This window comes from Rhinoderma darwinii (genome assembly GCF_050947455.1).
Source record: "Rhinoderma darwinii isolate aRhiDar2 chromosome 2 unlocalized genomic scaffold, aRhiDar2.hap1 SUPER_2_unloc_21, whole genome shotgun sequence".
NCBI classification, from domain to species: Eukaryota; Metazoa; Chordata; class Amphibia; order Anura; family Rhinodermatidae; genus Rhinoderma; species Rhinoderma darwinii.
The window spans coordinates 153,324-167,040 of NW_027461687.1; the positions used below are offsets into that span (position 1 = coordinate 153,324).

Here is a 13,717-nt window from a genome sequence, read left to right on the forward strand (position 1 = left end):
CCGCCCGCCCGCCCGCCCGCCACAATGGACCTACCTGTGTACACTAGATGGATGTGATGGAATGTACTGTCGTCCCTACATTTCAAGAAGGAGTAAGAATTGCAGTTGCAACAAAGCCTTGCTTGCCTACAAAGAGAGCAGCAATTTGGATTTGTTACTATGTTACCTAGAAGAATAACAAACTGTGCAAGGATGGAGGTTGTAGGAGCAAGGAGAAGTTGTCTGTAAAGTTGGTGGATGCTTATTTTCCATTTTGCAGTCCCTTGTCTCCCTCTTGTGGCCTCCTGGAGGCAACTAGCTGTGCAAAAAAAGACAGCCTGGCGGCCGGCTGTTGCAGTGTTGCCCTCTCAGGCAACACTGAGTGACTGACTGAGCCGCACCGTCTTATATAAAGTTCAGACGGAACTTTGCACGTGTCATAGTGGAGCCCTGAGGAGCCAGAGCCAGCTTTCTGACATCATAATGGGGCCTCAGAGATAAAAGCCTGGGCCCAGGCAGTGTTGGTCAGTGCTGCTCAGCAGGCAGCACTGGACTGGACTGGATTACAGCTGATACAAGGTGTGAAGGAACAAGGGGTGGCTGTGGGCATGCACTTGCTGCCGCTGCCAGTGTTTATCTGCATGGCAGCAGGGCATTTGGGCGTTGCCAGGAAGGCGTTTTTATGTAGATTCCTCCTCTTTCAGCACTGCATTGTGGTGCAAGCAAAAGAAGCAAATCCTGTCTGGCTTCCTCTCCGGCCTTTATTCACCTCCCGTGTAGCTGTGAGTGTGTGAGCCTGCAGGGCCCCATGGAATTGCCTAGAAGTAGGCTGAATCGCTGCAAGGGCTGAACAGCAGTATCGGGCAGGCTCGGGCAATGCGCGGCCCGTTCGGGTTATCGCTTCTCGGCCTTTTGGCTAAGATCAAGTGTAGTATCTGTTCTTATCAGTTTAATATCTGATACGTCCCCTATCTGGGGACCATATATTAAATGGATTTTTAGAACAGGGAGATGGAAATAGAGCTTGCTCTGTCCACTCCACGCATTGACCTGGTATTGCAGTATTTCCAGGACCGGTGCACCCTTTCCTTATGTGTTGACTAAAATCAGATTCCAAAAGTGTTTCTTGTGTTTGCCATTGTTTCTGTATTTCTGAAGGGATCTCCCCTTTTAATCCCATTATTTCAACACCTGTTGGACAATGCATGAGTGATAATGAGCTAATTGATTAAATGCAATTATTGAATACATTGCCACCTCTTGTTTTGTGTCGTCTGTGTGTCTGTGTTTCCGGCATTTCACATTGGAACAGCTCATTCACCTTCCTTGTCTACTGTCCGCCCTCCCTTTTAGGTAAGTTAAAGAGCTGCACCTGAGCCAGCCACTGATTGATGCAGCACCACAGTCAAATAGTGGAGTGGAGTAGGGGAACAGCAAACAGCCATTAAAGCCGCCCGCCCGCCCGCCACAATGGACCTACCTGTGTACACTAGATGGATGTGATGGCATGTACTGTCGTCCCTACATTTCAAGAAGGAGTAAGAATTGCAGTTGCAACAAAGCCTTGCTTGCCTACAAAGAGAGCAGCAATTTGGATTTGTTACTATGTTACCTAGAAGAATAACAAACTGTGCAAGGATGGAGGTTGTAGGAGCAAGGAGAAGTTGTCTGTAAAGTTGGTGGATGCTTATTTTCCATTTTGCAGTCCCTTGTCTCCCTCTTGTGGCCTCCTGGAGGCAACTAGCTGTGCAAAAAAAGACAGCCTGGCGGCCGGCTGTTGCAGTGTTGCCCTCTCAGGCAACACTGAGTGACTGACTGAGCCGCACCGTCTTATATAAAGTTCAGACGGAACTTTGCACGTGTCATAGTGGAGCCCTGAGGAGCCAGAGCCAGCTTTCTGACATCATAATGGGGCCTCAGAGATAAAAGCCTGGGCCCAGGCAGTGTTGGTCAGTGCTGCTCAGCAGGCAGCACTGGACTGGACTGGATTACAGCTGATACAAGGTGTGAAGGAACAAGGGGTGGCTGTGGGCATGCACTTGCTGCCGCTGCCAGTGTTTATCTGCATGGCAGCAGGGCATTTGGGCGTTGCCAGGAAGGCGTTTTTATGTAGATTCCTCCTCTTTCAGCACTGCATTGTGGTGCAAGCAAAAGAAGCAAATCCTGTCTGGCTTCCTCTCCGGCCTTTATTCACCTCCCGTGTAGCTGTGAGTGTGTGAGCCTGCAGGGCCCCATGGAATTGCCTAGAAGTAGGCTGAATCGCTGCAAGGGCTGAACAGCAGTATCGGGCAGGCTCGGGCAACGCGCGGCCCGTTCGGGTTATCGCTTCTCGGCCTTTTGGCTAAGATCAAGTGTAGTATCTGTTCTTATCAGTTTAATATCTGATACGTCCCCTATCTGGGGACCATATATTAAATGGATTTTTAGAACAGGGAGATGGAAATAGAGCTTGCTCTGTCCACTCCACGCATTGACCTGGTATTGCAGTATTTCCAGGACCGGTGCACCCTTTCCTTATGTGTTGACTAAAATCAGATTCCAAAAGTGTTTTTTGTGTTTGCCATTGTTTCTGTCTTTCTGAAGGGATCTCCCCTTTTAATCCCATTATTTCAACACCTGTTGGACAATGCATGAGTGATAATGAGCTAATTGATTAAATGCAATTAATGAATACATTGCCACCTCTTGTTTTGTGTCGTCTGTGTGTCTGTGTTTCCGGCATTTCACATTGGAACAGCTCATTCACCTTCCTTGTCTTCTCTCCGCCCTCCCTTTTAGGTAAGTTAAAGAGCTGCACCTGAGCCAGCCACTGATTGATGCAGCACCACAGTCAAATAGTGGAGTGGAGTAGGGGAACAGCAAACAGCCATTAAAGCCGCCCGCCCGCCCGCCCGCCACAATGGACCTACCTGTGTACACTAGATGGATGTGATGGTATGTACTGTCGTCCCTACATTTCAAGAAGGAGTAAGAATTGCAGTTGCAACAAAGCCTTGCTTGCCTACAAAGAGAGCAGCAATTTGGATTTGTTACTATGTTACCTAGAAGAATAACAAACTGTGCAAGGATGGAGGTTGTAGGAGCAAGGAGAAGTTGTCTGTAAAGTTGGTGGATGCTTATTTTCCATTTTGCAGTCCCTTGTCTCCCTCTTGTGGCCTCCTGGAGGCAACTAGCTGTGCAAAAAAAGACAGCCTGGCGGCCGGCTGTTGCAGTGTTGCCCTCTCAGGCAACACTGAGTGACTGACTGAGCCGCACCGTCTTATATAAAGTTCAGACGGAACTTTGCACGTGTCATAGTGGAGCCCTGAGGAGCCAGAGCCAGCTTTCTGACATCATAATGGGGCCTCAGAGATAAAAGCCTGGGCCCAGGCAGTGTTGGTCAGTGCTGCTCAGCAGGCAGCACTGGACTGGACTGGATTACAGCTGATACAAGGTGTGAAGGAACAAGGGGTGGCTGTGGGCATGCACTTGCTGCCGCTGCCAGTGTTTATCTGCATGGCAGCAGGGCATTTGGGCGTTGCCAGGAAGGCGTTTTTATGTAGATTCCTCCTCTTTCAGCACTGCATTGTGGTGCAAGCAAAAGAAGCAAATCCTGTCTGGCTTCCTCTCCGGCCTTTATTCACCTCCCGTGTAGCTGTGAGTGTGTGAGCCTGCAGGGCCCCATGGAATTGCCTAGAAGTAGGCTGAATCGCTGCAAGGGCTGAACAGCAGTATCGGGCAGGCTCGGGCAATGCGCGGCCCGTTCGGGTTATCGCTTCTCGGCCTTTTGGCTAAGATCAAGTGTAGTATCTGTTCTTATCAGTTTAATATCTGATACGTCCCCTATCTGGGGACCATATATTAAATGGATTTTTAGAACAGGGAGATGGAAATAGAGCTTGCTCTGTCCACTCCACGCATTGACCTGGTATTGCAGTATTTCCAGGACCGGTGCACCCTTTCCTTATGTGTTGACTAAAATCAGATTCCAAAAGTGTTTCTTGTGTTTGCCATTGTTTCTGTATTTCTGAAGGGATCTCCCCTTTTAATCCCATTATTTCAACACCTGTTGGACAATGCATGAGTGATAATGAGCTAATTGATTAAATGCAATTATTGAATACATTGCCACCTCTTGTTTTGTGTCGTCTGTGTGTCTGTGTTTCCGGCATTTCACATTGGAACAGCTCATTCACCTTCCTTGTCTACTGTCCGCCCTCCCTTTTAGGTAAGTTAAAGAGCTGCACCTGAGCCAGCCACTGATTGATGCAGCACCACAGTCAAATAGTGGAGTGGAGTAGGGGAACAGCAAGCAGCCATTAAAGCCGCCCGCCCGCCCGCCACAATGGACCTACCTGTGTACACTAGATGGATGTGATGGCATGTACTGTCGTCCCTACATTTCAAGAAGGAGTAAGAATTGCAGTTGCAACAAAGCCTTGCTTGCCTACAAAGAGAGCAGCAATTTGGATTTGTTACTATGTTACCTAGAAGAATAACAAACTGTGCAAGGATGGAGGTTGTAGGAGCAAGGAGAAGTTGTCTGTAAAGTTGGTGGATGCTTATTTTCCATTTTGCAGTCCCTTGTCTCCCTCTTGTGGCCTCCTGGAGGCAACTAGCTGTGCAAAAAAAGACAGCCTGGCGGCCGGCTGTTGCAGTGTTGCCCTCTCAGGCAACACTGAGTGACTGACTGAGCCGCACCGTCTTATATAAAGTTCAGACGGAACTTTGCACGTGTCATAGTGGAGCCCTGAGGAGCCAGAGCCAGCTTTCTGACATCATAATGGGGCCTCAGAGATAAAAGCCTGGGCCCAGGCAGTGTTGGTCAGTGCTGCTCAGCAGGCAGCACTGGACTGGACTGGATTACAGCTGATACAAGGTGTGAAGGAACAAGGGGTGGCTGTGGGCATGCACTTGCTGCCGCTGCCAGTGTTTATCTGCATGGCAGCAGGGCATTTGGGCGTTGCCAGGAAGGCGTTTTTATGTAGATTCCTCCTCTTTCAGCACTGCATTGTGGTGCAAGCAAAAGAAGCAAATCCTGTCTGGCTTCCTCTCCGGCCTTTATTCACCTCCCGTGTAGCTGTGAGTGTGTGAGCCTGCAGGGCCCCATGGAATTGCCTAGAAGTAGGCTGAATCGCTGCAAGGGCTGAACAGCAGTATCGGGCAGGCTCGGGCAACGCGCGGCCCGTTCGGGTTATCGCTTCTCGGCCTTTTGGCTAAGATCAAGTGTAGTATCTGTTCTTATCAGTTTAATATCTGATACGTCCCCTATCTGGGGACCATATATTAAATGGATTTTTAGAACAGGGAGATGGAAATAGAGCTTGCTCTGTTCACTCCACGCATTGACCTGGTATTGCAGTATTTCCAGGACCGGTGCACCCTTTCCTTATGTGTTGACTAAAATCAGATTCCAAAAGTGTTTTTTGTGTTTGCCATTGTTTCTGTCTTTCTGAAGGGATCTCCCCTTTTAATCCCATTATTTCAACACCTGTTGGACAATGCATGAGTGATAATGAGCTAATTGATTAAATGCAATTAATGAATACATTGCCACCTCTTGTTTTGTGTCGTCTGTGTGTCTGTGTTTCCGGCATTTCACATTGGAACAGCTCATTCACCTTCCTTGTCTTCTCTCCGCCCTCCCTTTTAGGTAAGTTAAAGAGCTGCACCTGAGCCAGCCACTGATTGATGCAGCACCACAGTCAAATAGTGGAGTGGAGTAGGGGAACAGCAAACAGCCATTAAAGCCGCCCGCCCGCCCGCCCGCCACAATGGACCTACCTGTGTACACTAGATGGATGTGATGGAATGTACTGTCGTCCCTACATTTCAAGAAGGAGTAAGAATTGCAGTTGCAACAAAGCCTTGCTTGCCTACAAAGAGAGCAGCAATTTGGATTTGTTACTATGTTACCTAGAAGAATAACAAACTGTGCAAGGATGGAGGTTGTAGGAGCAAGGAGAAGTTGTCTGTAAAGTTGGTGGATGCTTATTTTCCATTTTGCAGTCCCTTGTCTCCCTCTTGTGGCCTCCTGGAGGCAACTAGCTGTGCAAAAAAAGACAGCCTGGCGGCCGGCTGTTGCAGTGTTGCCCTCTCAGGCAACACTGAGTGACTGACTGAGCCGCACCGTCTTATATAAAGTTCAGACGGAACTTTGCACGTGTCATAGTGGAGCCCTGAGGAGCCAGAGCCAGCTTTCTGACATCATAATGGGGCCTCAGAGATAAAAGCCTGGGCCCAGGCAGTGTTGGTCAGTGCTGCTCAGCAGGCAGCACTGGACTGGACTGGATTACAGCTGATACAAGGTGTGAAGGAACAAGGGGTGGCTGTGGGCATGCACTTGCTGCCGCTGCCAGTGTTTATCTGCATGGCAGCAGGGCATTTGGGCGTTGCCAGGAAGGCGTTTTTATGTAGATTCCTCCTCTTTCAGCACTGCATTGTGGTGCAAGCAAAAGAAGCAAATCCTGTCTGGCTTCCTCTCCGGCCTTTATTCACCTCCCGTGTAGCTGTGAGTGTGTGAGCCTGCAGGGCCCCATGGAATTGCCTAGAAGTAGGCTGAATCGCTGCAAGGGCTGAACAGCAGTATCGGGCAGGCTCGGGCAACGCGCGGCCCGTTCGGGTTATCGCTTCTCGGCCTTTTGGCTAAGATCAAGTGTAGTATCTGTTCTTATCAGTTTAATATCTGATACGTCCCCTATCTGGGGACCATATATTAAATGGATTTTTAGAACAGGGAGATGGAAATAGAGCTTGCTCTGTCCACTCCACGCATTGACCTGGTATTGCAGTATTTCCAGGACCGGTGCACCCTTTCCTTATGTGTTGACTAAAATCAGATTCCAAAAGTGTTTCTTGTGTTTGCCATTGTTTCTGTATTTCTGAAGGGATCTCCCCTTTTAATCCCATTATTTCAACACCTGTTGGACAATGCCTGAGTGATAATGAGCTAATTGATTAAATGCAATTATTGAATACATTGCCACCTCTTGTTTTGTGTCGTCTGTGTGTCTGTGTTTCCGGCATTTCACATTGGAACAGCTCATTCACCTTCCTTGTCTACTGTCCGCCCTCCCTTTTAGGTAAGTTAAAGAGCTGCACCTGAGCCAGCCACTGATTGATGCAGCACCACAGTCAAATAGTGGAGTGGAGTAGGGGAACAGCAAACAGCCATTAAAGCCGCCCGCCCGCCACAATGGACCTACCTGTGTACACTAGATGGATGTGATGGCATGTACTGTCGTCCCTACATTTCAAGAAGGAGTAAGAATTGCAGTTGCAACAAAGCCTTGCTTGCCTACAAAGAGAGCAGCAATTTGGATTTGTTACTATGTTACCTAGAAGAATAACAAACTGTGCAAGGATGGAGGTTGTAGGAGCAAGGAGAAGTTGTCTGTAAAGTTGGTGGATGCTTATTTTCCATTTTGCAGTCCCTTGTCTCCCTCTTGTGGCCTCCTGGAGGCAACTAGCTGTGCAAAAAAAGACAGCCTGGCGGCCGGCTGTTGCAGTGTTGCCCTCTCAGGCAACACTGAGTGACTGACTGAGCCGCACCGTCTTATATAAAGTTCAGACGGAACTTTGCACGTGTCATAGTGGAGCCCTGAGGAGCCAGAGCCAGCTTTCTGACATCATAATGGGGCCTCAGAGATAAAAGCCTGGGCCCAGGCAGTGTTGGTCAGTGCTGCTCAGCAGGCAGCACTGGACTGGACTGGATTACAGCTGATACAAGGTGTGAAGGAACAAGGGGTGGCTGTGGGCATGCACTTGCTGCCGCTGCCAGTGTTTATCTGCATGGCAGCAGGGCATTTGGGCGTTGCCAGGAAGGCGTTTTTATGTAGATTCCTCCTCTTTCAGCACTGCATTGTGGTGCAAGCAAAAGAAGCAAATCCTGTCTGGCATCCTCTCCGGCCTTTATTCACCTCCCGTGTAGCTGTGAGTGTGTGAGCCTGCAGGGCCCCATGGAATTGCCTAGAAGTAGGCTGAATCGCTGCAAGGGCTGAACAGCAGTATCGGGCAGGCTCGGGCAACGCGCGGCCCGTTCGGGTTATCGCTTCTCGGCCTTTTGGCTAAGATCAAGTGTAGTATCTGTTCTTATCAGTTTAATATCTGATACGTCCCCTATCTGGGGACCATATATTAAATGGATTTTTAGAACAGGGAGATGGAAATAGAGCTTGCTCTGTCCACTCCACGCATTGACCTGGTATTGCAGTATTTCCAGGACCGGTGCACCCTTTCCTTATGTGTTGACTAAAATCAGATTCCAAAAGTGTTTTTTGTGTTTGCCATTGTTTCTGTCTTTCTGAAGGGATCTCCCCTTTTAATCCCATTATTTCAACACCTGTTGGACAATGCATGAGTGATAATGAGCTAGTTGATTAAATGCAATTAATGAATACATTGCCACCTCTTGTTTTGTGTCGTCTGTGTGTCTGTGTTTCCGGCATTTCACATTGGAACAGCTCATTCACCTTCCTTGTCTTCTCTCCGCCCTCCCTTTTAGGTAAGTTAAAGAGCTGCACCTGAGCCAGCCACTGATTGATGCAGCACCACAGTCAAATAGTGGAGTGGAGTAGGGGAACAGCAAACAGCCATTAAAGCCGCCCGCCCGCCCGCCACAATGGACCTACCTGTGTACACTAGATGGATGTGATGGAATGTACTGTCGTCCCTACATTTCAAGAAGGAGTAAGAATTGCAGTTGCAACAAAGCCTTGCTTGCCTACAAAGAGAGCAGCAATTTGGATTTGTTACTATGTTACCTAGAAGAATAACAAACTGTGCAAGGATGGAGGTTGTAGGAGCAAGGAGAAGTTGTCTGTAAAGTTGGTGGATGCTTATTTTCCATTTTGCAGTCCCTTGTCTCCCTCTTGTGGCCTCCTGGAGGCAACTAGCTGTGCAAAAAAAGACAGCCTGGCGGCCGGCTGTTGCAGTGTTGCCCTCTCAGGCAACACTGAGTGACTGACTGAGCCGCACCGTCTTATATAAAGTTCAGACGGAACTTTGCACGTGTCATAGTGGAGCCCTGAGGAGCCAGAGCCAGCTTTCTGACATCATAATGGGGCCTCAGAGATAAAAGCCTGGGCCCAGGCAGTGTTGGTCAGTGCTGCTCAGCAGGCAGCACTGGACTGGACTGGATTACAGCTGATACAAGGTGTGAAGGAACAAGGGGTGGCTGTGGGCATGCACTTGCTGCCGCTGCCAGTGTTTATCTGCATGGCAGCAGGGCATTTGGGCGTTGCCAGGAAGGCGTTTTTATGTAGATTCCTCCTCTTTCAGCACTGCATTGTGGTGCAAGCAAAAGAAGCAAATCCTGTCTGGCTTCCTCTCCGGCCTTTATTCACCTCCCGTGTAGCTGTGAGTGTGTGAGCCTGCAGGGCCCCATGGAATTGCCTAGAAGTAGGCTGAATCGCTGCAAGGGCTGAACAGCAGTATCGGGCAGGCTCGGGCAACGCGCGGCCCGTTCGGGTTATCGCTTCTCGGCCTTTTGGCTAAGATCAAGTGTAGTATCTGTTCTTATCAGTTTAATATCTGATACGTCCCCTATCTGGGGACCATATATTAAATGGATTTTTAGAACAGGGAGATGGAAATAGAGCTTGCTCTGTCCACTCCACGCATTGACCTGGTATTGCAGTATTTCCAGGACCGGTGCACCCTTTCCTTATGTGTTGACTAAAATCAGATTCCAAAAGTGTTTTTTGTGTTTGCCATTGTTTCTGTCTTTCTGAAGGGATCTCCCCTTTTAATCCCATTATTTCAACACCTGTTGGACAATGCATGAGTGATAATGAGCTAATTGATTAAATGCAATTAATGAATACATTGCCACCTCTTGTTTTGTGTCGTCTGTGTGTCTGTGTTTCCGGCATTTCACATTGGAACAGCTCATTCACCTTCCTTGTCTTCTCTCCGCCCTCCCTTTTAGGTAAGTTAAAGAGCTGCACCTGAGCCAGCCACTGATTGATGCAGCACCACAGTCAAATAGTGGAGTGGAGTAGGGGAACAGCAAACAGCCATTAAAGCCGCCCGCCCGCCCGCCACAATGAACCTACCTGTGTACACTAGATGGATGTGATGGAATGTACTGTCGTCCCTACATTTCAAGAAGGAGTAAGAATTGCAGTTGCAAGAAAGCATTGCTTGCCTACAAAGAGAGCAGCAATTTGGATTTGTTACCATGTTACCTAGAAGAATAACAAACTGTGCAAGGATGGAGGTTGTAGGAGCAAGGAGAAGTTGTCTGTAAAGTTGGTGGATGCTTATTTTCCATTTTGCAGTCCCTTGTCTCCCTCTTGTGGCCTCCTGGAGGCAACTAGCTGTGCAAAAAAAGACAGCCTGGCGGCCGGCTGTTGCAGTGTTGCCCTCTCAGGCAACACTGAGTGACTGACTGAGCCGCACCGTCTTATATAAAGTTCAGACGGAACTTTGCACGTGTCATAGTGGAGCCCTGAGGAGCCAGAGCCAGCTTACTGACATCATAATGGGGCCTCAGAGATAAAAGCCTGGGCCCAGGCAGTGTTGGTCAGTGCTGCTCAGCAGGCAGCACTGGACTGGACTGGATTACAGCTGATACAAGGTGTGAAGGAACAAGGGGTGGCTGTGGGCATGCACTTGCTGCCGCTGCCAGTGTTTATCTGCATGGCAGCAGGGCATTTGGGCGTTGCCAGGAAGGCGTTTTTATGTAGATTCCTCCTCTTTCAGCACTGCATTGTGGTGCAAGCAAAAGAAGCAAATCCTGTCTGGCTTCCTCTCCGGCCTTTATTCACCTCCCGTGTAGCTGTTAGTGTGTGAGCCTGCAGGGCCCCATGGAATTGCCTAGAAGTAGGCTGAATCGCTGCAAGGGCTGAACAGCAGTATCGGGCAGGCTCGGGCAACGCGCGGCCCGTTCGGGTTATCGCTTCTCGGCCTTTTGGCTAAGATCAAGTGTAGTATCTGTTCTTATCAGTTTAATATCTGATACGTCCCCTATCTGGGGACCATATATTAAATGGATTTTTAGAACAGGGAGATGGAAATAGAGCTTGCTCTGTCCACTCCACGCATTGACCTGGTATTGCAGTATTTCCAGGACCGGTGCACCCTTTCCTTATGTGTTGACTAAAATCAGATTCCAAAAGTGTTTTTTGTGTTTGCCACTGTTTCTGTCTTTCTGAAGGGATCTCCCCTTTTAATCCCATTATTTCAACACCTGTTGGACAATGCATGAGTGATAATGAGCTAATTGATTAAATGCAATTAATGAATACATTGCCACCTCTTGTTTTGTGTCGTCTGTGTGTCTGTGTTTCCGGCATTTCACATTGGAACAGCTCATTCACCTTCCTTGTCTTCTCTCCGCCCTCCCTTTTAGGTAAGTTAAAGAGCTGCACCTGAGCCAGCCACTGATTGATGCAGCACCACAGTCAAATAGTGGAGTGGAGTAGGGGAACAGCAAACAGCCATTAAAGCCGCCCGCCCGCCACAATGGACCTACCTGTGTACACTAGATGGATGTGATGGAATGTACTGTTGTCCCTACATTTCAAGAAGGAGTAAGAATTGCAGTTGCAACAAAGCCTTGCTTGCCTACAAAGAGAGCAGCAATTTGGATTTGTTACTATGTTACCTAGAAGAATAACAAACTGTGCAAGGATGGAGGTTGTAGGAGCAAGGAGAAGTTGTCTGTAAAGTTGGTGGATGCTTATTTTCCATTTTGCAGTCCCTTGTCTCCCTCTTGTGGCCTCCTGGAGGCAACTAGCTGTGCAAAAAAAGACAGTCTGGCGGCCGGCTGTTGCAGTGTTGCCCTCTCAGGCAACACTGAGTGACTGACTGAGCCGCACCGTCTTATATAAAGTTCAGACGGAACTTTGCACGTGTCATAGTGGAGCCCTGAGGAGCCAGAGCCAGCTTTCTGACATCATAATGGGGCCTCAGAGATAAAAGCCTGGGCCCAGGCAGTGTTGGTCAGTGCTGCTCAGCAGGCAGCACTGGACTGGACTGGATTACAGCTGATACAAGGTGTGAAGGAACAAGGGGTGGCTGTGGGCATGCACTTGCTGCCGCTGCCAGTGTTTATCTGCATGGCAGCAGGTCATTCGGGCGTTGCCAGGAAGGCGTTTTTATGTAGATTCCTCCTCTTTCAGCACTGCATTGTGGTGCAAGCAAAAGAAGCAAATCCTGTCTGGCATCCTCTCCGGCCTTTATTCACCTCCCGTGTAGCTGTGAGTGTGTGAGCCTGCAGGGCCCCATGGAATTGCCTAGAAGTAGGCTGAATCGCTGCAAGGGCTGAACAGCAGTATCGGGCAGGCTCGGGCAACGCGCGGCCCGTTCGGGTTATCGCTTCTCGGCCTTTTGGCTAAGACCAAGTGTATTTATACAGGAGGTTTTTAGTCAGAAGGTGCTCAGGTACCCTCTCTCTCGGCCTCGGGGGATCGTCCAGGTTCGCCTGGACTTCACCCCCGTGCTGCTATTTGGGAGAGAGGCTTAGTCCTGAGCAACGAGTTGCGATCCCCCCCCAGCCCTTTGGTGTGTCTCCTTGAACCCAAAGGGCGCAGCGCAAGCTGTGCGGTACCGACCTGGCCACGCAAATGGCAGGCGGACCTGATGCGGTGCCGGTATACGCCCGGTTGCGGAATACTGCAAGATTTATCTTGGCAGAGGGTGGAGGCGGTCCTCGTGGTCTCAAGTTCCTTGTCCACGATATTTTGGAAAAGCGGTTGGCGGTCCACAAGAACGAGATTTTGGCGATCCAGGACTACCCAAGGCGTGGAGTGTACGACGTGACTTTTATGGGAGAAGGAATCCTCCGTGATGCCATGGGAAAAGCTGAGAGGCAACAAGGTGAACTCATGGCCTTGGGAGTCCAGGTAATTGAACACGCTTTTGAAGTAACCAAACTCGTAGTGATTAAAATGTATTCCCCATACGTGAAAGATCAGGAAGTGGCGGCGTTTCTTGCTGCATACTTTAAGAACGTTAAGCTGCTGGGGAGAGTTATGAACGAGTGCGGTGTGTGGACCGTCAAATGGAAATTTATTGTTACGCTAATAAAGGACCCCTCCACCCAAGAAACGAAGCTACCACCTGCTCGTTTTAAACTTGGGAATGTGAATGGCGACCTCTATTTCTCAGGAATGCCAAACTTCTGCAGGGCCTGCGGTACCTATGGACATACCAGTTTTAACTGCGATGTCACCTGCAGGAACTGTGGAAGTAAACAACACACAATGAGAGAATGTACAGAAGAGAAAAAATGCAATTTTTGTCAAAAAACTGGTCATCTTTATTATGCTTGTCCACATAGGTACCGAGGCGAAGAAGATGAGCAACCCGAGGTGCCCCCACGTGCTCCACCAGCAGAGCAGTCCCGTCCTCAAGGAGGAGAACAAGCTGTTGCGGCGAAAGAGCAGAGAGGTACCTGGGCTTCAAGAGTACGGCTAGCCGAAGCCAAAACAGGTGCCTCTCAGCCAGCGACCTCAGGGGATAAAAATGAGCCCAGCGCCAAGGAAAAACGGCAGGCCAAGAGGAAGGCAGAAAAGGAGCAGGCCATCGATGAACCTGTGGCATCCCAGACGGCTGGTTGCTCAGGCGGTGCCGGGCCTGCTCCTAATCCTGGGTCTCTAGAGACCGACTCGGAAGGAGAAGACTGGGTACAGGTGGGTCCCCGTAAAAAGGGGAAGCAAGAACGTGCCAGTAGGAGGGAGACAGGGGAGGAGCAGATGGATACGTCCGTGCGGAAAGATGTGGCTCCTCCTGGGACCCCCTCCTCGCCTGCACT

At 49.4% G+C, this 13,717-nt stretch overlaps 8 non-coding genes across 8 annotated transcripts; all 8 read left to right on the forward strand.

The window, feature by feature from the left end:
- Positions 1-875: 875 nt before the first annotated feature.
- LOC142674966 (U2 spliceosomal RNA) lies at positions 876-1,066 on the forward strand. The gene has a single exon (XR_012852021.1). It is a non-coding gene; the product is annotated as a U2 spliceosomal RNA (small nuclear RNA).
- A 1,234-nt stretch (positions 1,067-2,300) lies between these two features.
- Positions 2,301-2,491, forward strand: LOC142674730 (U2 spliceosomal RNA). The gene has a single exon (XR_012851822.1). It is a non-coding gene; the product is annotated as a U2 spliceosomal RNA (small nuclear RNA).
- Positions 2,492-3,729: 1,238 nt separating this feature from the next.
- Positions 3,730-3,920, forward strand: LOC142674731 (U2 spliceosomal RNA). Its single transcript, XR_012851823.1, has one exon. It is a non-coding gene; the product is annotated as a U2 spliceosomal RNA (small nuclear RNA).
- Positions 3,921-5,154: 1,234 nt separating this feature from the next.
- On the forward strand, positions 5,155-5,345 carry LOC142674837 (U2 spliceosomal RNA). Its single transcript, XR_012851920.1, has one exon. It is a non-coding gene; the product is annotated as a U2 spliceosomal RNA (small nuclear RNA).
- Positions 5,346-6,583: 1,238 nt separating this feature from the next.
- Positions 6,584-6,774, forward strand: LOC142674732 (U2 spliceosomal RNA). Its single transcript, XR_012851824.1, has one exon. It is a non-coding gene; the product is annotated as a U2 spliceosomal RNA (small nuclear RNA).
- Positions 6,775-8,004: 1,230 nt separating this feature from the next.
- Positions 8,005-8,195, forward strand: LOC142674733 (U2 spliceosomal RNA). Its single transcript, XR_012851825.1, has one exon. It is a non-coding gene; the product is annotated as a U2 spliceosomal RNA (small nuclear RNA).
- A 1,234-nt stretch (positions 8,196-9,429) lies between these two features.
- On the forward strand, positions 9,430-9,620 carry LOC142674734 (U2 spliceosomal RNA). Its single transcript, XR_012851826.1, has one exon. It is a non-coding gene; the product is annotated as a U2 spliceosomal RNA (small nuclear RNA).
- A 1,234-nt stretch (positions 9,621-10,854) lies between these two features.
- Positions 10,855-11,045, forward strand: LOC142674736 (U2 spliceosomal RNA). The gene has a single exon (XR_012851828.1). It is a non-coding gene; the product is annotated as a U2 spliceosomal RNA (small nuclear RNA).
- The last annotated feature ends 2,672 nt before the right edge of the window (positions 11,046-13,717 follow it).